Here is a 24379-nt window from a genome sequence, read left to right as displayed (position 1 = left end):
GATGACGTGTAATAATAGTTGTTTTTATTTTTTTTGGTCGTTAAAAACAGGCTAATTTGCGTCGTGACTTATTATGAATGTAATTTGTTAATGTTTATCTTTGTTGTGTTAGTATTATATGGATATTCATCTGTTGTGTCTTTTGTGACCCATTTTTTAATAAATAAATAATATAATTGTTATTTTATACTCTCCGAGGGAAATTAGGATCTAAAATTTAATTACAAAGACCGTTTTGGAATTAAATTAGGGTTAAAAGAAAAAATATTAAAGAAGAAAAAAATGAATAAGAATCGACCTGTAGTAAATTCCAATAATTGTAAACACAAATTAAAACATAAGAACAGAAAAAGTAAATCAGAAATGTCAAAGGCTATAAAATACGAGTTTATACACCTTCCAGTAACTAAGCAGGCTCTTGCTCAAGTATCTTAGCGCCTTGATGGTTAAGACTTTTATAGATAAATAGTACTATAATTGTTATTAAAAGTAAAAAACAGAATTATATAATATTAAGGATAAAATTCTAGTTAAACTTCATTTGAACGTTGGACCTTCATAAGTATATATTTTATAATAATAACGAGAAGTATAATTTTAATTTACATTACAAATAACTATTTCCCAATTTTTGTAGAAAAAATTAGTACAACATCACGAAATGTCCCCCACCCCAGTTTTCTAACTCTCTTTTTTCAACAAAATAAAACAAAAGATCATAGTCTTGTGTTGGATCCAGCCGGTGGGAGTGCAGCATCTTCATTAAAATTGAGAATTTTATGCTTATAAAAGCTACCTCTCCAGTATGTTTTGTTGAACATTTTTTTCCCTATCACTCCGGTTCTAACTTTGTCATTCAGGACCAAACACATAAATAACTTCTCGAACATACCCCTAAATTTAAGTTGATTTATTATTATCAGAGAAGATCCTCTGTCCACATAGAAAGAGAGAGTCTACTAGTGAAAAATCTTGTGACTCATTAGTTTCTCGTTCTTTTACTTACTTAAAACTTCATGAACAAAAGGAGCAATCCGGCTTAGCGTTCATTTTATTAACTCAGACTTTGACATAGTCATAAGCGTGTAAAAAGGATAGGTTTCTTTCTGACACACGCTGAAGTAATAATGTGAATTTCTCAAACCCGCGACGTCACAAAAGTGTAACCGAGTACACTTTTTAACGCGGACGTGTAAGGCAGATATATTTTTCTCTTTAAGCTCTCCTCACTCTGTCATCTTCTCCTTTTTCATCTTCTTCCCACACCTTCCAGTGAATTCGTTCTCCAAATTAGAGATCGAAATGATCAAATACCAGGATACACTAGAAGCTTTGCAGAAGACGTTTGTTCACCTCCACTATTCTGTGTTAAGCATTCATATCTTCCTTCGTCCCTTTCACTTCTGATAACATCAATGCGAAGAAATGAAAATCCAAGGCCTGGAATCACTGTGAATCTGTTTCTGCTTATAATCTGAAAGAAAATACACTTACACCTTAAACAGTATACAACATCAAACGCTAATAAAACAATCACAAGTCAATAGCTTGCAGATTGCAAAATAACATCAGAGCTACCCTGCAACTTACTAAACAATGCACAGGCCGGGAAATTGTTTTATCGGGTGTCACAGTCCTAAAACAAAATCATTTGATACGTTAAAAACGAAGTGACAAGAAACTCAAAAATGAATTTCTGTCTACGTCCCTGTGCCGAACCCGTATCTTTAGACCTTACACGGTCCTTCAATAGTACTTCAAGAAAAAAATTATCCTAATAGTTTGAGAGGCTGACCTTGATGCTATGACGTCCTTCGGTGGAATCCCCATGACCTCAACTGAGAGGTGGAGAACGCAGGGGCAAGTCCCCCTCTGAATTTTTTGCTCTCCCTTTGATTTTGTAAAAATACCTTTTTAGAGTATTTTCATTGAAAAATTGAGTTTCGTGATATTTTTATTTTCAAATTTTTATTTTTTTATTTTACAAAAAATTTTCAAGATTTTTATTTTACAAAAATTGAAAAAACGAAAAGTTGGTCCCCTATAGTTGGAAAAATATACCCCGCCCCCTCTATATTTTCGCGAATTGAACCACTCCATAGATCAGGAGGACTGGCATCTCCTTGGTTTTCAGGGACAATGGTTAACAGACACCGGGGTAGGAGAGGAGATCTTTAAATTATATCAAAACTTCCTCCAACTTCTTTTATTAGAAGAAAATTCCATGTCAGAATTTATAAATCTCAAAATCGCCAAACCTCGATATCAAAAACACATTACTTCTACCACTAAATTTCTTTTGGGTCAGTTATTTGGGTTGTCTATCATGTTCTCAGAGATTACTTACTCTCTTTCTGGGGCGAAATCAAGTAAATCTTTTACTGAGAGAACCAGGAGAGGGCAGGAGACAGAATAAATATAGAGTTTGTCCACTCTTAGTGAGGCAAAACACAAATGTCAAAGACAAAATTTCATATCGCTAATACCACCTGAATTGTATCCCCGGAAATAAATAAAGATTTAACATTTACTAAAACGATTCTATTATCAGTAACTAAAAGAATTCTGGATGAATTGTACTGAAGATAAAAGGAAGATAATTGAAATGGGACATAGTACTATTGTTTGAAATGAGAGAATTTACCTGACTGAACAAGTGGACTGTTATATGATATAGTTGATTTGACTGAGGATGCAGAGTGCAATTTTTATGGGTTTAGAAAACTTTTCAGCGAATAATTTTTTTTTATATGAAATAATTCGTTCTGGAAAAAAATTTCTGGTAGAAAGTTGGACAAAATAGTGGTTTTGAGGAGTAATAAGTTAGCTTTCAATATTTGTATTTTGAATAGAGAAATGAAAATTAAAAAAGGCTTCTCCTAAATAAACGAATTAACATTTAATTTTCCTGCTAGACCTCTTCTGTTTTCGATTCACAGATAGCTGTTTAAATGGACTTAAACACCATCACTTCGTTCACAGTGATGCGATTTTTCTAACTGAAAACGGCTCATGGATAACGGATGCAGGGAAAAACAAATGTTCACATAGATAAACTGTTCATGAAGTCGTTGAAGCGTAAAAACTAGTATGATGTACTTAAACAGCAGAGACACAGGAGTGGGCTATATCACGATATAAAAAACAATAAAAAATATTCAGTAAGCAAGATTGGATAAGACATCTACGCCTAGTTAATGATAGGATTCTTATCTTATAAGTCCATTTCATTAGAAATGTCCTCCCAGGGCTTGAGGATTAAATGTTTATTTACGTGGTCATCATATCATGACATTTGTCATATATGATTGGACGACTTCTGATATCTTTGAAAAACGTTTCAAATCAAAATTACGGATGCATTTTTTGACGGCTCAGTAGAAATACTTTGACACAACCGTAGAAACTCTACGACACACAAACTCGAGGTAAAACCAGATTAAATTTGACAGATCACTCACAAACGGGTGTTCTTGCGCACAAACGAAGAAAGGCGAACCAAGGGTATACCTTAATCCACACTAAGACGGAATCAGTTTTCAAACAATTTTATAGTCACGACTTCAGGCAACATCCCTGCAATCCTGGAAAACAGATACCACGTGAACTGGAAAAAGGTAGCACACTCATTTGATATACAAGAACGATGTTTTTTTCCCGATAAAAATCGTCATATACGGTGATTCTGCTTATTCTGATTCTTTTGTTATATTATTTTATTTTGTTATGCATGATGGTAAGAATGAGTAAAAAATGTAAAATCATGCATCATAGATCCCAAACTGTAGAGTCCATGGGCGTGGAAGAGGAGTTGATACACAGAGACTATGAATCCTAGAACACTGTCAAGGAGAAAATACTCCTTAGCTCGCAACCAGCAATCCCGGAGGACCTGGAAAAGTCTGATGGATGACATCATCCCAGTACCCAAACCGGAGATGCAGTTCCAGGGTGCTCTACAGGATCAATTGCAATAAGCGTACTTGAGTATTTTAGAGAATTAGAATCTTGTGGCAATTTTTTTTTATTTCATGGCGGTTACGAGACTATTGGGTGTAGGGGTAGGCACAGTGTCTTTTTTGGGCAAACCAATAAAGGTAAAAAACCGCAAATAAAAAAACGGAACAGAACCGAAACCTGTGAAAAAAAAACGGAAATCGTTTTCTTTTTTACGGTTTTTTTACAAAAAACACCACACGACCTATTTTTACTTAAAAAACGGTCGTTTTAACATATATTTATGTTTTTTTCAGTTTCGTTATATTTAAGAAAGTAAAGTGAATATTTATTGAAATAGATTAATAAAATATACCAACTATAAAAAAAGACCAAATATATTAAAATACCAGATAAATTAGAATTTATCATTTAAAAACATTAAGAGTTCAAGTGACTTTGTAGTCATTCGTGAGCACTGCTTTCGCGTAAAGTACCCAGTAATACTAAATGCACTCTCACTGGGTACTGAAATTGCTTGGACTGATAGATTAATACATCAAATTTCACTTAACTCCGGGTAAGTGTAAAAGTAATCAGACCAAAATTCTAGTGGATCAGAATTATTTTGTCCTGATCTTCGTTTCTCGCTCAAAAACACAGGAACTCTCTCCTCATATGCCCTGATAATATTTGCTGCCACGCGGTCAATGCTCATACCGTTGGCATTTTGCCTCGTAGAGTTCATCCGTAACCCAGTCGTGTCGAGAAACTTATAAAACAAGCTGTGTTCTTGATAAAGAGTCTCTGGTGACCCTTTTCGGTTAGTCCCTGCCTTAGTAGGAGCGACGTCCATAGGGACAGATTTGGAGTTCAATTGGATTGGATCGAGTTCTTCTGTGCTTCTCTGCTCGGAGATGAATTGCTGGAGAAGCGAGGAGATGGACTGACGAGTTGACTCTCTGTCTACACGTGTCATTTTTTCATAAATTGCAGGGTCCAAAAAGCCAGCTCTTGTGAAGAGCATCATATCGAACTTAGGACTGGCTGAAAAGTATCTCCTGAGCTTAACAACTAGAAGTTCCTTCAGCCCATTGATTGACTCAGCCATAATCCTAGTATCTGGAGTCTGACAAAACAACAGTAATCCCTTAATCATCAGCACGACTTCGCTTGCCAAAACATAATTGTATCCACTAGCTATCACTGTTGCCTGTTTGAACGGGCGAAGAACCTCAATGACAGCTTCCATGATGGACCACTCATTGCTATGAAGTTCGAGCTCTCTATTCTTAGCGTCACGTAGGTTTTGGTTGAAGAAGTCGCGCAGTGGCTCTTTTCGGCCACAATACATTTCTATCATGGTAAGTGTGCTGTTCCATCGAACATTCATGTCTTTTGTGATGGATAGACTAAGATTATATGTCTTGCAGATAGCTTCAAAAGATCGTTGAATTTGGAAGATACTTTCAGGATTCTAACAAGCTTTCTTATTTTTACCAGTGCGGGTCCCAGCGTCAATACTTCACTAGAGACTCCTCTTTGTCTAGGTATTGAGCTCTCACTATCGCTGTCAAGGTTTGGATCATTTAATTCTGAGCTACTATCATCATCATTACTGCAGTCGGTATACCCAATTTCTTCAATGTCATCATCTCCTACAATCACTTCAGGAAAGTCATCTTGTTCAGCAGTATCAACGTTGTCATCAGATTCTGAACTGGATTCTGAATCATTTAGGTGGGGAACACTCACTAAATCTGCCTGGTTTCTGCATTCCCACAGCTTAAGGGCATTAGTCACCACATTATGCAGGTTGTGTGCTAAGCATGATCTTCGCATAATTTCACCGTCGCTGAGAGCCTTTACTATATTAGCTCCCGAATCAGTAATTATAAAGTAGACTTTCCGTAGAATTCTGAACTTCTGGAGGCTACTACGGATTGCGCGAAGAATGTTGGCGCTAGTGTGAGCAACTTTTAGTCTCTTAAACTCAAGGATTCTATGCACCAAAGTTAGCTTGCCATCAGTGTTTTTCATCACATAATGAGCTGTAATACCTAGAAAGCCAGACCCCGTTCTTGAAGACCAGCAGTCTTGGGTCAAATTCACTTTCCGGGCTTTCTGGAGTTCAGCTTTGAGCTGCTTGACCTTCCTTTTCTTTGCTGTAACTAGATGTCTTGCAACAGTACGAGCTGATGGGCCAGTAAGACCTCCTGTAAGTTTAGAGATTAGAGCCTTTACTCATGGTTTTTCAAATATTGAAATAGGAAGCTTGTCAATGCAAACCGTTTTTCTACACAACTTGTTCAGCTTCAGCTGCTGCTGCTTCGTTGACTTCAAAAAATTTCTTATGTCCCTTTTCTTTCCAGTGCCTTCAAATCGAGTTGGGGTAGTTTCACATGAGGTGATCGGCATGCTGAGCTGAGACAAGGCTGTAGAATGTGACTTCTTTGGACCAGTACTTGATTTAGGTTGTTCAGCAATTTTGTGTTTAGCCATAAGGTGATTTTTAAAAGATGTTGCAGACCCCTTTGTTGACTTCACATCTTTTTGCAGTAATTGCAGGTAATTACAGCTGCTCCCTTAGTCCTGGTCCCATGTTGCTCCCAGAACTTGACTTTCTTTAATGGAGGGCCCTCTCCAAGTTCGGAGTCAGAACTTGATGAAATATTTGATGCCAGATTTGATGCCTTTTATGACAGATTGTGTAGCGGTACCAGAAAAGAATACATTTAATAAGTGATTGGAGATTTGCTGTTATTGTAACTCATTTTATTTAAAATAATATTATGAAAGAAGAAAAATACACGGAAAAAAACACACTTCTCTGTAGGACAGAGCATAATTTTATTTCATAAGAAAGTATCTTTTTTCTGTATTTGTGAATACTCCTCATATGGTATATTCAGGGAAATAAAATTATAATATTAATAATAGCAGGAAATGGTAAACCGTAAGCCCAGGACTCTCTGATGTAGCTAGAAGATTTTATAATGCAGATAATAGATTGACTAATTAGACCATTGGAAATAAGGTGCTCCAAATATTTACTAAAGTATATGACATTTGAAGGGGAAAGAATATCGAGGCTATTCACATTTCCTTCCTGGGTGCTGCAAGTGAACATGCGTAAAATCAACATGTCATTTGGAAATTTTATACCCTCATGCTGAAGGGTAGATCATCAACATCTTCAGCCTACTCCTTTGTTTAACAGTCCCTTGATTATAAATTTCAATCAACTAATTCAATTATGTTGATGTGAGAAACCAGGGGTAAAGGTGCAGATTAGTTCCTCCTGATAAAACAACTTATTTCTTTCTGTATATTATTAAGTCAATTGGGCTGTAAAGTTGCACATATACTGTCCAGTAGGAACAGGATAAAAACAAATCTCTTACTGTGGCTGGGTTCCAACCTTTTACTTCTCGTAAGCCTAGTAAGCCCTGCAGCACTAGCAGAGGCAAAATCAGCAATAGTCGTTTAGTAGCTCCTATATCTGACCATTGGATGTCAAATATTTTATGTAGTTCCGCTTATACTAGTGATACTGGGATTACTAGGGACTTAAAATTAATTGATTGGAACTCACCCTGTATATCCGGGGTCTGTTGGTAGGGCCTCTGGGCCCTACACTACAGGGGAAGCTAATCTGGGTGAAGGTGCAGTTTAGCAACCCCTGATAAAAACAACGTATTACTTACTTATATTATTCAGTAAATTGGGCTGTAAATTTGCACAGATAGGGTTCAGTAGAAGCTAGATGTAAACAAATCACTTTTTAGTGTATATCCTGGTTCTATTTACAGGGCCTCTGCACCCTACGCTACTGGGGTAGCTAATCTGCACCTTTACCCAACCAGGTAACCATCTACTTTCAAAGACTAACCAAAGGTTTAAATCCAAGTAGACTGCTTTAGATTAATTTTTACTATGGCGAATGTTTTCTTCAATAGCAAATCTTTTCTTCGGAAGACGTAAAGACAGCGCTTTTCGATAGATGACAAGTATCGCTAATCCAATTAATGTGGCTTGGCTGCGATTTGTTGATATTCTTAAAAAAAAAACGGACAATTAAGAAAAAGGGTTTTAAAAAAAAAAGAACCGCAAAAAACGGCCCGAAAAAAAAAAAAACACAAACAGGAACGGTACTAAAAAAAACGGCTACCTTTTTTCTGTTTTTACCGTTTTCCCCCCCAAAAAAAAACAGAACAGAACACGTTAGAAAAAAAAAACAGAAACAGAAACAGGAACGGCGCCGACCCCAAATTGAGAGCGTTATAAACTAGTCTCTTATTTTATGCAGGCTCCTTAAGGATTTTCTGCTCTTAATTATGTTTCGTTGCGTCGGTTTTGCGTCTTAAGTAAAGCGCTAGTTTATCAGAATTCGACATATCTAGGGAAAGGTATATTGCAATTTATCAGAAATATATTGCATAAACTACGGAGCAGTAATTTTTCGTCGTTTAAGCTTCAACTTCGCTCTTTCCTTTCACCAGAAAACTTTGCTTTTCTAAAGTTAATCTTAATAAAGAGATAATTACTTATAATTTGGGGGATTCAGTACGGTATTCCAGGTTGAAATATCTGAAATAAAACAAGTAGCTACAACACTGATGCAAAACGATAGTACATGTCTTAAGGCTCTTCAGAACAAAAAAAGTCGTCAAAGAAGTTAATTGGACTGCTCCGAAGCACTGAATAGTCTAGCATCCAAAGGATACTGAATTACTCTGGACTGGGTCCCAGGACATGTTGGGATCGAACCTAATGGGACAGCAGATGATGCAGCCAAGGCTGGAACAGCACAGACAAAAGATGCACGAGAACCTTTCATACCTAATTTCTCAAAGCCGCTGTGCAGCGGTATCAGGGAGGTGGAGTAATGGAAAAGTGGAACAAAACTGGCATAGGAAGGTGGAATACAAGGAAAAGTACTCTCGGAGTTTAGTCTCACACTGAATAAACCTCTATTACGACTAAGAAGGTTGGAGATAAGAATAATGATGGAAACCATAACAGGCATTGGGAACTATCGAAAGAGCCTTACCTAAATTGGGTGGACTGATCTGCCTTTATGCAAAAAGTGCAAGATGACCTTAGATACAAGAAGAATGTCCAGATAGGAGTGCACACCGGCTGGAGATTTTTCATGGTTTTAATGTTAAGCTGGGGATTATTGTGGAGGTAGGAAGTAGACCCCGAAGCCGCGCCGAAAATCGGCGGCGCGCCGCCGAAAAAAAACGGCGGCGCGCCGCCGAGCGTGCAACAGCTCGCTGACACCGTCGCGAATTCTACCGGTGGCGGCGTCACTAATACGCCGCCGTTTTTTTCTCGTTTTTTCTCTCTTTTTTGGTTATCGATATTGACCTCCGGGCTTCAACCGTCATCCCGGCTAATCTGTTTCTTAAAAATAAATACTGTCATCTTGAGCTCGCCATGTATATCGGTTCATAGGAAGGAGAAGAAGAAATTTTTTTGAAACAAAAAGTCTACCTTCCACTTTAAAATTCTGTTCATTTTTCTTTCTGATTTTTCGGATGAAAAGAGGTAGGTAAAAGAGCATTAGGCAATTCAGGATATTGTCATAGGCAGCGCAATCGAGATGTCTAAGTAAAGAACGATGTTGGCACAATGTACTATTTATTTATTTTTTGTTTTTTTTTTGTTTTCCATACCAGGGCAATTCGTATCGAAGGAGTTGTCGTAGAAACTTCAAAAAGAGCTCATTCGATTGGAAATTGGAATAAATAGTGCCCTTTTTAATAGTCGAAAGTGATTGGAAGACAGCTAACACCCCTTCCACGCCCACCCTTTCCCCAAACACATCCAATCAAAATTTTAAGATAGCCATTTTGTTCAGAGTAACTTATTTCCAAAGAGAAAATATGTTTTTTGAGGAGGTTACTCCCCATCAAACCCTTAGGGCAAGGGTTTTGTAGTTATGCCCTGGAGGTATATAAGAACGATGTTGGCACAATGTATTATTTATTATTTTTTCCTTTAGACCAGGGCACTTCATATCGAAGAAGTTGTCGTAGAAACTTCGAAAAGGGCTCATTCAATTAGAGATTGGAGTGGCTTGTGCCCATTTTAATAGTCAAAAATGATTGGAAGGCACATAACACCCCTTCCACGCCCACCATTTCCCGAAACACATCCAATCAAAATTTTGAGATAGCTATTTTGTTTAACGTAGTTGAAAGTTCTGGAAATTAGGTCTTAGAGGATGACAACCACCCTCACAGCCCTTAGGGTAAGGGTTGTAATTTATGTCCTGGGGTATATACGGTGTTTATAGAAAGCGTTGTCGTAGAAACTCAAAAAGGGATCATTAGTTTGGAAATCGAAAAGCCTAATGCCCTTCTTAATAATCGAAAGTGATTGGAAGGCTTGATATTTTTATAGTAAAGATCGATGTGGTTATAATGTATCATTTTTTGTTTGTTGTTGTTGTTGTTGTTTAGACCAGGGCACTTCGTATCGAAGGAGTTGTCGAAGGAACTTCGAAAAGGGCTCATTCGATTGAAAATAGAAAGGGCTGATGTCCTTTTTAATAGTCGAAAGTGATTGGAGGGAAACTAATCCCCCTCCCACGCCCACCCTCCCATTTGCATTTATCCAGGCTATCAAAGAAAGTAAAAAAATTTTTTTGCGAATGTTATCAAGTTTTCCATTTCAGGTCAACTAGAGGAGGTATGAAACTAAATTAAACACTATTATTTGTGTCCAGATTTTTATAAGAGTCTTTGTTGTTAAATTTTGCTGAAAATTCTTTTCCATCATACAAATAGCAGGCCAAACTTTAAATTCTTACAAAAACGAAAAGATTTAAAGTATGATTTTCTTTATCCCTTAGAAAACAATGTAAATATAAAACGAACATATATTAATTAAAAAACTGTTTCCAAAAAATAAGTTTTTTCAAAGAAAAGTAAAAAACTCCATTAAACCAAAAATGAGCAAAATTAAAGTCAAATAATCTACCAAGCGTGAAACTACCACAAATGAGCATCGATAAATAAATGAAACCCAAAACGAACAGAAATTACAATAAATAACTGAGTCAAACTCAAAACGAGCAGAAATTAACATAAGTTGGGCACAAAACCCCTATGCCTTCCAAAGGCTAGAACATAATTTTCACTTTACTGAAAAAATATAAATGTTTTTGCTTTTATAACTTTAATAAATCAAATAATATTAACATTTTGATTACTAAATATCAGTATATGTATATTAAACTGACAATGCATATTCATGATACCATGGCTCAACAACACCAACAATTTTAAATCAGTGGTTACATCAGTTACAATTGATGTAACAAAAGTCAGTTTGTTCACTCTGCCTGGAGCCAATGATCTTTTTGCAGTCACCATCAGTCCTGTCGTGCTAAAAAGCTGTTTAGCTAGGGCACATGTGGCCGGTACAGCCAGAACTTGACGAGCGTAAACTGCCACTCGCCGGATCTGATACTAGTACTGGACCTTGGGGTCCCACAGAATGCCGCAAATGGGCTTCTTCTTTGTATCTGCTGAAATAAGTTGTTTTATAAGGGAGAACAAACCTGCACCTTCACCAAAGGTCTCCTGCGCACTACACTACAGGAGGAACTAAACTGCATCTTTACCCTCTTTTCTTATCAACACGGAATAACCCTCCGAAATTCTTTTCTGAAAGAATTGGTCAATATATAACGTTTCAAGTCAAAGTTTAAGGATACTTCAACTTCAGTTTGCTCTGCTAACTGTGCCAAAAAATGTAATTCATTTCTATAGATATATTTCTATACTAGCTCTAGATAATCTACCAAGCGGGAAACTACCGCAAATCAGCATCGATAAATAAATGAAACCCAAAAAGAACAAAAGTTACAATAAATAACTGAGTCAAACTCAAAAAGAGCAGAAATTAAAATAAGTTAGGATCAAAACCACTATGTCTTCCCAAGGCCAGAATTTAATTTGCACTTTACTGAAAAAAAATAAATGTTTTTACTTTTATAAATTTAATAAATCAAAAAAAATTAACATTTTTATTACTAAATATCATTATATTTATATTTAAATGACAATGCATATTCATTTGTATTTTTGTCAGTAAAGTACAAATTATTGTACTAATTATATGCTGATTTGCGGTAGTTTCCCGCTTGGTAGATTATCTAGAGCTAGTATAGAAATACATCTATAGAAATGAATTACATTTTTTGGCACAGTTAGCAGAGCACACTGAAGTTGAATTAGCCTTAAACTTTGACTTGAAACGTTATGTATTGACCACTTCTTTCAGAAAAGAATTTCGGAGGGTTATTCCGTGTTGATAAGAAAAGAGGGCAAAGGTGCAGTTTAGTTCCTCCTGTAGTGTAGTGCACAGGAGCCCTATGGTGAAGGTGCAGGTTTGTTCTCCCTTATAAAACAACTTATTTCAGCAGATACAAAGAAGAGGCCCATTTGCAGCATTCTGTGGGACCCCAAGGTCCAGTACTAGTATCAGATCCCGCGAGTGGCAGTTTACGCTCGTCAAGTTCTGGCTGTACCGGCCACATGTGCCCCAGCTAAACGGCCTTTTAGCACGACAGGACTGATAGTGACCGCAAAAAGATCAATGGCTCCAGGCAGAGTGAACAAACTCACTTTTGTTACATCAATTGTAACTGAAGTGATGTAACCGCTGATTTAAAATTGTTGGTGTTGTTAAGCCATGGTATTTTTTTTGTATACAGTGTTTTTTCGATGTTTTTATTTGTTTGTTTTTTTTTTCACTTCCTTTTCGTATGTATTTGATGAACAGGAGATGTTTGAACTTCAAACTTTGAAAGTTATACACACATTAGCCCAAATCATTAACAAGAAGGAAATGACTAAACACGGGATTTTATAGGAACAATGCGATGTTAAACATAAATACAACATAGGTTTCCCTGGGTCTAGTGGCTAAAAATGAGAATTCTACTTGGTCTGATTGACGGTGAACATAAACACTTTCCGCACGCCCCAAAAAATTCCTGTTTTGTCATATTGTTCTTGTGTGTTTTTAGACAACCATTTAAAAATCCTTACTAAAATCGAGGTTGAACGTGCTTGGTGAAGTGGAATTTTTATTATTATTTTTCATTAGAAAAATCGGCGCACCGTGGCGTGCCGCAGGTCTAAAATCGGCGGCGCGTCACCAAAAAATTTTGCCGCGCCTGGCGGCGCGCCGCCGCCGATACTGAATCACACATTCGCCACCGTCATTCCAGCGTGGCGCAGCTTCGGGGACTAGTAGGAAGGGTCCAACAGCTCGCAAAGTATATGGCAAGGGTGGGAGGTCAAATACATAACTTACTTTCACGTCAAATAATTAGTTTTTTTTTAGAGGAAATAGGTAGAAGTAATTAGCCTATGCGGACTGAGCGTCAACCGAGAGGTTTATAGGTCCAAAACCGCCACTAATTACAACTGCAAATACAAGCTTTATTATCGTAGCTCAGCTACTTCGTTTAAAATATTAGAGAAAATATGTTCCGGAAGCGACCAATTCGCATTAAGCACTTTGAATCCTGGCCGATCATTACCATGCAACAAAAATATCTGTTTTCCACAACAGAGCCCTGAATCTTTCAGGATTCAGGTTCATATACTTTTACATTAAAAAAATCGAGAGCAACTAGGCACCCTCCCACGCCCATTCTTTTTCACAAAGTCACCCGATCAAAATTTTGAGATATCCATTTTGTTCAGCATGGTCGAAAATATGATAACTCTCTTTAGCTTAACTAGAATGGAAGGTGTTTCTGTTTTACTGACCATATAATGAAAATATGAAGATAGGACATAAAAGCTGTTACTGAGAATATATAAGATGACTTAACACCGAATAAAAATATTTTTAGACATTTCAGGATTTCTTAGGAACTGAAAAAAACAGCAGCTTTGAACATGTCGTTAATGTCGCTGGTTATTTGTTTTTGATCGGGAGTCAGTGGTGTGACTCTGTAAGCTCAGCCAGAGTCGACCCAGCCCCACAGAGGATCTGGAGAAATCTGGAAAGGATAAACAGGAAGGCTATGCGAAGCACAAGATGGCTTAGCTCCCCCGCTCCCATTGTGCTTCCTGGCTGAAGAGCCAGGAAATATAGATCCACACCGCCGGTAAGGACTGTAACGCCCAGTGCCGTATTCTTTACCCTTTAAAACATCTGGAGATAGAGGGGACCTGTCCACTAGTACTCGGCCTCGTGAAGCTGGACGATGCTACGTTTTTTAACTATTCATAGATGATCAGAATCATGAATTAATAGTAAAAACGCTTACTTCGTTTTGGAACTAAAGACGGCGCGGCATTGGAGGGGGGGGGGGGGTATGTGCACGCCTATACGACGATAGTCTTAAAATATAGATATCTTCTTATCGTACATTATATTTCTGTCTTTTATTTTTCTTTTATGCTTGTTACCAGTGTTTCAGCCCTATATTTTAATGTTTCTTTATAAAACAAAGAGAGTATTATAATTTTAAAAAATAAATAAAAACAGAACAAAATAGGTCAGTCAAAATTTTTGAAAATACTGCTAAAAATATAATAAACTCAATGATGCGCAATAAGTTCAGAAGGTTAATATACTGAAGGCATGTAATGACCAAAATTAAACGTTAACATTAAAAATAACAGATGGTAAAAACAAATTCTTATAGCTTTCCTTTTTGCAATGAGTCGGAGTCATTACAGAGACCATCTGGCCAAGGGTCCCTTGGATAGCAACTCCTGATTGGATTGTGGTGCGAGGGGGAACAGTTCCCGAACCCAGGAATTTTTTTAAGCCTTTAGACAACAAACAGTTCAAAGGTTTCACGTCTGTCGAATAAGGTAAGTGTCCATTTTGGAAAAATTTTAAATACTGATAATTCAGATAAGGTTCCTTAAGAGACGGAGAAAACTTCAATATACTGACTACAAGAGGTCAAGTATGAACACTCTGTACCTAAAAAATCTTAGCATTCCACCATAAATATTCATTTCACTTTCGCTACTGTCATGCCAAAAGGCGAAATCTATTTACGAAAACCTTTTAGGCATCCTATTCGTAGAGACTTTAGGCATCCCAATCGCACAGAAAGAATCAGCAGGACAGTATAGATTAGGAAGTTCAAAGCATGATGGCACCTACATTGTCCTTATGCTCATCTCTTTGAGAACAGCTTAATAAACGGTTTTGGGCAAATATATGAGAATTTTGAAATTGTCAAATGCGCCCTTTAGGCCTGACTGCGACAATATGCTATAATGAAGACGATTATAGCATCGGCTACTTAGCAGCCCTTTGGATCCATTGGGAACAAAATATCACACGATGTTTTGTACACACCTCAGTTGTGGGACGTTGTCAGATACGGCCTTTAGAACAGACATCGTTACTATGACAGTGTGGGATAGGCGATTGTAAAGCTTTGAGGAGCACACGATACTGGTTTAGAAGACACAGGTGGATTTTGGCAAAGGACAAATGACAGCACTCAGTCCATTATACATGTTTGTAGTGTACAGGAAAATCGACTTTTCTTTTGTCTAACAGAACCTTTTTTTCTTTTTTTAATGCTCCAATCAAAGTTGTAAGCATTCAAACTTTGTAAAATAGTATTGGAACTCAACAGTGGAAAGCTTTACATGCCAGAAACTGGATAAGTACGAGTTAAATCAAGTAATTATCCCGGAGCATATTTTAAGTAGTCTAAAACTCTACCAAATTCTTTAAACTTTAGCGCTCACATTCCCTTCAGACGGCAATGGAAAGTAACTTCAAAAGCTAAACTGGCACCACTTCCACGATGCAATCGAAAAAAAAAGGCATGCAGGTTTAGTTCATAGTTTTTTTTATACAATAATAATAATTCTTCAGTTTTTATGCGACAGATTAAACGATTTGATTTGATAATAATGTGTTGACAGTTTTTAAATTCTATGACTATAAGAAGTAAAAAGAAGGAGAGAGAAAGCAAGAGACAAAATAGAGAAAATGAGAGACCGAGACACTGGAAATTAAGTCAGAGAGAGAGAGAGAAAATCATAGCGGATCCTTCCACTCTGATTTCTCGATATTTTATCAGGAAATATATGAGACAGCCTGTGTTTTGTTCATACTGTTTTCTAGTTAGTTTTTTATCACTTCATTTTTTAACATATTTTCTTTTTTCTTTTTTTCCATTTTTACTTTATCATTATTATTGTTAAATAAGCTTTTTTTGTTTTGTTTAGATTTATTGACAATAAAGACGTTTAACCAGGCACTTTTTCAAGAATTTTTTCTTCTTAATTTAGACGTGTTTTCATATACAGTTTTGTTTATTTTAATAGAATTATTTTGAATTCAATTTGAATTAATAAGCTCCAACACATTACCTTAGTTTTATATTATATATACTTCGCGCAATTAAAAAAAAATATAAATTAAATGTGTGTGCAAAATATTTGCTATTATACATATAGGACTACGTTATTTTAAAAAGTCTAATAAAACCATATGGAACAAAGAAAGGAATTTATTGACTCCAACAGTAACACTTACATACTACCTAAATTGTTGATTGTTTATACTTGCCCTACTTTGGAGAGGGATAGAATCATAAATCGATGAGTGTGGTTTAGATATTATGCTTAAATTATTTTACACGATAGAAATATAGATACGAACCTTTTTAGGAGACTTATCTCCGATTTTTCTCCAGATAATTTCCGGTGGTGGATGACCAATTGCTTTACAGAAAAACAACACAGTTCCACCATTCTTCACGTACTGATCCCTTGGTTTTTCTATTATAATAGGCGATCCTGAAAAGGAAAATCAATTACTTGTCTGGTTATATTTCCACAGCAGACATTATCAACTATAATAAGTTTTCTTTTTTCTTTGTATTTGTAAAAAAGAATAAATATAGCTGATTTAGAATCGTAAAATAATGCAAAATCTCATTGCAATTGGTTCCCAGACAATTAAAGTCATCCTCTGGGAAAGAAAATGGTTTTTATCGGCTGTTAGTGACAAAAATCCGTTGTAACCAACCACAATTAGCTATATTGAACACAAGGCTGTATCCCATAAAGAAAGAAAAACGAGCAAAAATGGGGTTTTTATAGGCCAAATGAAGATACTGAAAAAACGAAGCGAATATTTCGAGAGGACAAACGCCTCTCTTCTTCAGCGCGAAACGAAACGATGTATCAATAAAAGCCAAAAATTAAAAGAATTAAAACCAAATACCTAACAACCATAAAAGCGAGTTATTCGCCAATATCCGCGATTTGCACAAAATCCAAAAAATATGATCTGCCATCGACGGATACGAGCGAACAACTGAACAAAAGAAAGGAATCAATTCATTCACTACGAAAAACAAAACGAACCAGCAATTAAATAAGTTGGAAAACTATGTCATTTGATTTCGTATTTTTATTATGGCATTTCTTGCAGACACCCTTTGAGACCTAAGGGGTTGTTCACGTGTTTGATTAGATGACTGAGAAAGTGGTTCAAGGTTTATTTCAGGGATCACTAAAGTATCGGCTTCTCTTTTGAGAAAACCGAAATATGACTCATTTATTCTTAAATCACCGGAATCTCTGTTTAAAGCTAGACCTAAATGTTGGTATTTATAAATTTCAACAGCTTCTCTGTAGTGCTGGACAATACCCTTATCATTCGAAATAAGACTAGCTTGATTAAACAAAATAGTATGGTCTGGTTTTTCGAAAATGTGCTCTGCAACGGCAGAGTCAAAATTTTCCGGTTTTTTCCGCTTTTTAAGTGTATTATTAATTGAGCTAGAATGCTGAGTTAATCTATCTGTTAGTCGCTGATTAGTTCTTCCAATATACCAAAGACCACACGAACAAGGAATTCTGTAGACACCGGAGTTTTCACCTATCGGGATAGGGTCTTTTCCTTGATAAATTTGGGACCTGATAGTTTTTCTGGGTCTATAATAAGTGTAAATGTTATTTTTCTTTAGATTTTTTTAAATGTGGTCTGAAATCCCTTTAATATATGGGAGACCAAGATAAGCTGGATTTTCCCTTTGATTTGTGTTTTCTGTGGAACTATCTGATAATTTTTTAATGCGTTTTGCAATTACAGAATTTATTAAACTAATTGGATAACCATTCCCAAATAAAATATCTCTAAGGTGGTTGAGCTCTAAATCCAAAAAACGTGTTGAACAAACTTTCAATGCTCTATCAACTAGAGAAGTGACAACTCCTCTTTTCACAGCAGGAGACTGATTGGAGGACTAACTTAAGTAACGGTCATTATGTGTGGGTTTTCTATATACACTAAACTCGAAACATGAATCATTTCGGTGCACCAAAACATCTAAGAAAGGAAGACGCCTCTCTATCTCTGATTCCTGAGTAAATTTCAGTTTTGGATCCAAGGAGTTGAGCAAGTGAAGAAAAGAACCCAGAGACTTGTCACCATGCTCCCATAAATAAAAAATGTCATCTTTAAAACGAACTCAAAACTCAGGCTTACAAGAACCTTGCAAAATAGCCCTTTCTTCAAGGTCTTCCATGAAAATATCAGCCTGTATTGGAGAAAGGGGGGCACCCATGGAGAGCCCCTATTTCTGTCTATAAAAAATGCCTCGATAATGAAAGTAAAAAGAAGTTCTATTGCAAAGGGCTGTAAGCGAAAGAAGTGTCTGATTCGAAAGAGCAGATTTATCTGATATAGATGGGTTAGAATTAAGTTTTCTCTCCAAAAACAGTTCGGCCTTTTTAGGATCACAATTGGTATACATTGAATCTGCATCAAAACTGCCAATTCTTTTATTAGGTTTAACCGAAACTTGCTTTACCTTGGAAACAAAATCAGCGGAATTTTTAATATAGGATTTTTGAGCCTGAATTAGTGGGCGAAATATCACTGATAAGAATTTCCCTATTTTAGCTGTAGGAGAATTAAAAGAAGAAACAATGGGTCGAAGTGGGTTCCCGGGCTTATGAACTTTAGGAAGATCATAAAAGCCAGGGGACGTACAACCGCGTGGGTAAAACCTTTTGTACAACTGATCTGTAATTTCACCTTTTCCTTTTAGATAATAAAGCTCTTTACGGACTTCCTGTACAAATTTTTCTGTAGGATCGGTAGCTAATTGTTCATATGTGTTAGAATCATTTAAAATTTCTCTGATTTTTTTGTCGTAATCATCTGAATCTAATACAACAACAGTATTGCCTTTATCGGCTTTCGTAATAATCCTGGAATGATCTTTTTGTAGTGCGTGTAAGACCAAGTGTTCATTTTTACTAAATTTTATAAATTTCGATTATTAATAGAAGGTGAATCCAACAAACTTTCAACAAATTGCGCTCTAACTTCAGCAATCTCTCCACTCTCCGCACGAGAGTCATGAAAAGCACCCTCTGTGTTCGCAATAATTTCACTATAAGGTATTTTCGAAGGGGTTATCGAAAATTTGAATCCTTTCGATAGAACCTGATTTTGCTCTGTTGTAAGGGGCGTGGAGCTGAGATTTATCACAGCAGGACCAGGATACGCATTTGGGACAAAAAGTGGATTATTAGAGAGTTTTTCCAACTTTAAACGGTGTAATTTCTCAGAAAGTCTTTGTCTAGAAATCCTAAAATCATGCTGAAAAGAATTTTCAGCAATAGCCTTAATTTGATGAAAATCAGCATAAGAAAGCGTACATAATACTTCTCGCTCTAGCCTGATAATATCCTGATTTAACCGGTAGTGCTTGCTTTTGCAGTCGCTAATAACATGATTTAAAATACCAAACTCTATACGTTCTGTAAATTGCCGTTCGTTACGTGTGTTTAAGTGAAGTGAAGGTCGCATTGACTTGGGTAAAATACGGTTCATTTTACAATTATGTAGAAAATATTGTTGATTAATCAAATTAGCTTTTTTTCTCACAAGAGATATGAATGTAGTGACAACATTGGTTGAATGCTCCCCATAAGCACGACAAAGATAATTTCTTAAACCACATTGGCCTGACATCAAATAAAGAAATAAAAACTAGAAAAATTGGGTTTTTTATAGGCCAATTTATGATACTTAAAAAACGAAGCGAATATTTCGAGAGGACAAACGCCTCTCTTCTTCAGCGCGAAACGAAACGATGTATCAATAAAAGCCAAAAATTAAAAGATTTAAAACCAAATACCTAACAACCATAAAAGCGAGTTATTCGCCAATATCCGCGATTTGCACAAAATCCAAAAAATATGATCTGCCATCGACGGATACTAGCGAACAACTGAACAAAAGAAAGGAATCAATTCATTCACTACGAAAAACAAAACGAACCAGCAATTAAATAAGTTGGAAAACTATGTCATTTGATTTCGTATTTTTATTAAGGCATTTCTTGCAGACACCCTTTGAGACCTAAGGGGTTGTTCACGTGTTTGATTAGATGACTGAGAAAGTGGTTCAAGGTTTATTTCAGGGATCACTAAAGTATCGGCTTCTCTTTTGAGAAAACCGAAATATGACTCATTTATTCTTAAATCACCGGAATCTCTGTTTAAAGCTAGACCTAAATGTTGGTATTTATAAATTTCGCGCTGAAGATGAGAGGCGTTTGTCCTCTCGAAATATTCGCTTCGTTTTTTCAGTATCTTCATTTGGCCTATAAAAACCCCATTTTTGCTCGTTTTTCTTTCTATATGTGATGTCAGGCCAATTTGGTTTAAGAAAAGGCTGTATCCAGGAGGGGGGGGGGTTATCCCCCCCCCCCAATGTTTGTCCAACTCGTAAAAACATAACAAAAAATCATAGAAACAAATTTTTGGTGTTTTTTTATTTTATTTTTTAACCCACCTCCGAACCTACCCTTCCCCCCTTCTACCATCGTTCCAAAACGACTATTTACCAAACTATTATACGAATATAAGCTACAAACAGTTGTACCCAAAATAAGAGAGCGGATAAAGGGCAACATAAGTAGTAAGGGTATAGGGAATATCACACGTACATTCATACCTACAAGAACATGCACACTTTCACACCTACATTCACGCCTACAAGAATATGGTCAAAAGTATATGCAATATGAACGGTACATGAAACGGGACAAGAAAACCCATGCCTGAGACACTACACTTACGCGTGAACATTCTAAAAAGCTGGCAAAGATTGCATTATTGTTGTCAATTACACATTAGAATTACACTTCAGCTTCACGTGGACATTTTTTTTAAGCTGGCATGGTATAAAGTAGTCCACCATGTTTTGGGAGTATGCACGAAACTATATAACTCAAGCAGAGTGTTTTTCGAGCCAACATCCGTTTTTTATTCGTCCTTGAGATTCTGTATAAAATGTCCATACATTACGATTTAATTTTCATTATGATTTGATATATTCTAGATAATACACCAAATATTATTAATTTTGGAACAATGGATCCGTCAATTTTCAATGTGAGTACATCTTACTGAATTTCTTAATTTATTTCCAAATAAAAATCATTTTACCAGTAAATACAAATTTCAGGGGCATAGGCCCCCCTCCCCTCCAATAATACAAACCCATACAATAGTATAAGTGTACTCGTTAGGAAACGCAAAAGTACGCTTTTTTTCCACTATTTAAACAAAAAACCATCCCCCCCCTGCTCTGTTTACGAGCATAATTCTGTAGTTTTAGTTATCTAGTTCAAAATGTTCCTTTTCCCAATTGTATATCTAAGATATTTTGACTTTTTCCGCTTTAAAACCGCATTTGTTTATAATTAGTGAAAAGGGTCATTTTGGACCGAAACTTCACATGTCATCTCATCGATTAATGCAACATGTCTTTGTGATTCAAGACAAATTAATAAATAGATTGTTTATTGGCCACACTAGAGGTAAGATATTCTATTTGATGAAGGCAAATGGGGTTTCATAGATGATTAAGAGGCTTTTATAAAAATATAAGACGGGGAGTAATTCTAACACCATCGTTGCGAGGTGAAAAAACAAAATATTTCGTCGCATGGAAAGTAAGGGGGAGGGAGAGGGGAATTCTTTGTGCAGACTAATTTTTTGAAATCCCTCTTCACTCCAAACTCAAAATTTTTCAAAATTCTACTTTAGAAGCTTTTTAAATATTTCTAAAGCGCTAAGACACAGAGCGCTACAAATATCAGAATTGACTTTAGGGGGTAATTTATATCATGGGAAGATGTTTTTGAAATCCCCCTTCCCCCCCAAACTCAAATTTTTCAAAATTTTACTTTAGAAACTTTTTAAAAATATTTCTAAAGCGTTAAGACATAGAGCACTACAAACATCAGAATCAACTTTAGAGGATAAATTATGTTATGGGAAGATGTTTTTGAAATCCTCCTTCTCCCCAAACTCAGAATTTTCCAAAATGTTACTTTAGAAGCTTTTTAAATATTTCTAAAGCACTAAGACATAGAGCAATACAAACATCAGAATTGACTTTAGGGGGTAATTTATATCATGGGAAGATGTTTTTGAAATCCCCTCCCCCCCCCCAATTCAAAATTTTACTTTAGAAGTTTTTTAAAAATATTTCTAAAGCGCTAAGACATAGAGCGCTACAAACATCAGAATCAACTTTAGAGGATAAATTATGTTATGTCAAGATGTTTTTGAAATCCCCATTCCCCCCAAACTAAAAATTTACAAAATTTTACTTTAGAATACTTTTAAAAATATTTATAAAGCTCTAAGGCATAGAGTGCTACAAACTTTAGAATCAACTTTAGAAGACAAATTATGTTATGGCAAGATGTTTTTGAAATCCCCCTTCCCCCCAAACTCAAATTTTCCAAATTTTACTTTAGAAGCTTTTTTTAAATATTTCTAAAGCGATAAGACATAGAGAGCTACAAACACCAGAATAAACTTTAGAGGGTAATTTATCTGTAAAAGAGAGGTTATTATTTCCTTACTAAATTTTTCTACTTTTTTAAGGAGGAGGAGGTGGATTCATACAATTAATCTCCCCCAGAAAAGAGACCAAGATGGAATGGTACCACATCGATTCAAGCTGAACGGCCATTCATTACAAGTTCTCTGGACCAACCAGGACCCTCTCAAGCCAATCTCAGCTCTGCAAAGACCACTATGCAACCTGGTAGAAAATTCAAGAGGGAATGGATGCTTTCTCATAATGCATCGGTCTTGTCTAGTCAACATCGTAAGGGGGCCCCCCTTCATGCTTTTCCAGGGGCTTCAGGCACACAAGTGCAGTCTGAATTTGTAAATGTATATATTTAGCAAGCCAAGTCACAAAATAGTGCGTCTCAAAGTGACGATTGGTGACAAGACTAAACTTTTCTGCTGTAAAAGAATAGTTGCGAATTTGCGATGATTATTTGTTTAGAAAAAATGGTTTCTGTGGAAGAATGATCAATCAATTTTTTTTTTCAAACATTGGTTTCGTGACAGACCCTCAAAGCATGGTTAAAGAAAGGAATTCACTTACCATCCGCGTTGACAAAGACTTACAAGCTGATCAAAACGTCAACAATTGCAACAATACTTGTATTCATATTGAATACCTAACTAGAAAAACAAATAAAAAAAGACCTCGAATACTACCTTGAAAGGCCAATAAGTTTGGTAACCAAACCAATATCACTGATTAGGAAAGAAATGCTTATTTGTCACTCTTCTGTCCTATTATACCTCGAGTCATGGAAAATTCCACGATTTTCTTAGCACTCTTCCTTGATTAAATACTGCGAAAGAGGTATTTTTACCTGAGAGAATATGGTGCCTTTACCTAATTCCACGGTAATGAAAGACAAACAATGAAAATTACAAGTCTTAGGATGATACACTATTACGGAAGATTGACGAATATCCAAAGTGGTTGATAACGAGCATCTAAACTGGGTTAACTATGGATGCAGCAATCTCGGCACATTTTCTAACCTTGGACAACGTGATACGTGACTGTCTAACCTTGGACAGTGTTGTGAAGCTGAAATCACAATAATTCTGTTGAATAGGATATAGACTACAATGCTATTTAAGATTGACGAATATCCAAACCGGTTGATGCCGAATATCTAATTTGACGAATGCGGCAGGACTGACAGATATTCTAAGCTTAGATAACGTGCTCTGAAGCGTTATAAAGCACACTTTGGAATGATTCCGTAGAATAGGATATAGGCTACACTTTTCTACCAATTAGCCGAGCGTTCAAGACAGAGAACAAAAAATGTTGGATTTGGATCAAGTTTCGTCTACCAAATACAGAAATTTTTGTAAGTGGATAAATTAGGCCTATGACGGTAGTAGCAGAAAAAATATCATAACTTCACTTATTTCTAGAAATATGAAACGCAAGCAATAAAATTACTAACGATTTATCAGTTCTAAATAGACTTCTGTATTAAGTAACGGTGTATTATCTAGCCTTAGTATATATCTGGGGTTTGATGGACATGAATATGGCGTCT

At 36.1% G+C, this 24379-nt stretch overlaps 1 long non-coding RNA gene across 1 annotated transcript; it reads right to left on the bottom strand.

The window, feature by feature from the left end:
• Window positions 1-1320: 1320 nt before the first annotated feature.
• Window positions 1321-23476, bottom strand: LOC148939038 (uncharacterized). The gene is made up of 3 exons (XR_016143575.1): window positions 23395-23476; window positions 16615-16751; window positions 1321-1474 (listed from the first exon to the last, which is right to left on the bottom strand). It is a non-coding gene; the product is annotated as an uncharacterized LOC148939038 (long non-coding RNA).
• Window positions 23477-24379: the final 903 nt, after the last annotated feature.

This window comes from Artemia sp. Qi Xiang Cuo, unplaced genomic scaffold, assembly GCF_049724085.1.
Source record: "Artemia sp. Qi Xiang Cuo unplaced genomic scaffold, ASM4972408v1 HiC_scaffold_22, whole genome shotgun sequence".
NCBI lineage: Eukaryota > Metazoa > Arthropoda > Branchiopoda > Anostraca > Artemiidae > Artemia > Artemia sp. Qi Xiang Cuo.
This window is presented reverse-complemented; position numbering and strand designations above follow the sequence as displayed.